Here is a 1,332-nt window from a genome sequence, read left to right on the forward strand (position 1 = left end):
GTTCGAAAATAAAAAGATATTATAATAAAATTATTAACCTTATGATATTAAATCGAGGAATTATATATTAAATATTAATAGTTATTAAATATTAATATATTTGCGACAATGATGTTGTGCCATATTTAATGAATTATTGTGATGCGAATAATTCTAGATTTTAATAATATGCATATATACTACCGCCGATACTAGGTCAGTAAGGGTTAATTATGCTAATTGTCGCAAACCTTGAGAAAATGCATACAACGATAATGTCACGTAAGTGATAAAACGCGTAGCGAATATTTAATTAATTCAAAGCTAGAATTGATTCTGACATAACATGTAAAAGTAAGAGTAATTTAAGAGTAATTTAAGAGTTTTCTTTTGATGGTTTCCAAATAATTCGATAAAATAAAAATACACATAAAAATTCTTTAAATAATTCCAATTGCTTCGAATGATTTAAAACTAAAAATTATTGAAAGTTTCAGAAACATCCAAAAAAATTTTTTCTGGAAAACATCCATTCCATATATTATTAAAACATCTATTCAAAATATTGAAAATAAAACTTAAAAAATAAAATTGATACTAATATTATTAACGTCTAATATTATTGTTCATTATATAAAATGGAAAATGTATTGAGATAAATTATATAAAAATTATATTATAAAAAAAAATATTATATCTTCAAAACTTCAAGAGACTTTCAGTATGTTTAAAATATTCAAGATTTTCAGAAATCTTTTGGTTTCGAAAGTATTTTAAAAAAGATTGTTATCACATATTCGATGCCTTCAGTCCATTACAGCAAATATATACACGTAATATTTGCTTCGTATGTTTACAAAATTTTTCACACTGTAATTCCTATTCCTATGCGATGTTAAATAAAAATTTATGATATCAAATTCTGCTTAATTCTAATAATATCATCATGTATATAGACTGAAAGGTGCAAAAATTTATTCAGGCTGTTTCAAAACAACCTTCTTCTTATCTTATTGAGAATGTAAATATAAATATAAAAAATTAATATGGCTTAAAATTATTTAGATTTATTATTAATTACTGTATTTATTACAAAAGATAATTTTAATAGATAAATCTTGATGATGAGAAATAATGCGAGAAATAATATTATGATGATGAAAGATAGCATTATAATGAAACTTTAAGTATGTCAGTTGTGATGAAATATTAAAAATTTACAAAAGATAATCGAGTACACGTGAAATGAAAATATTTTCGTAAACAATTTAACGAATGCAACCGCTTAATTGTCATTCTTTTTGTTTTAATTATAATTAGGTCACTACATGTAAAATTTCAGATTTAGAAAAT

At 22.4% G+C, this 1,332-nt stretch overlaps 1 protein-coding gene across 7 annotated transcripts in view; it reads right to left on the reverse strand.

Annotated features, from left to right (window-relative positions):
• The window catches only part of LOC108750678 (hepatocyte nuclear factor 4-gamma), a 38,549-nt gene that overhangs the window by 8,295 nt on the left and 28,922 nt on the right, over positions 1–1,332 (reverse strand). The window lies entirely within an intron of this gene.

The sequence above is a fragment of the Trachymyrmex septentrionalis genome, unplaced genomic scaffold, assembly GCF_001594115.1.
Source record: "Trachymyrmex septentrionalis isolate Tsep2-gDNA-1 unplaced genomic scaffold, Tsep1.0 scaffold37, whole genome shotgun sequence".
NCBI classification, from domain to species: domain Eukaryota; kingdom Metazoa; phylum Arthropoda; class Insecta; order Hymenoptera; family Formicidae; genus Trachymyrmex; species Trachymyrmex septentrionalis.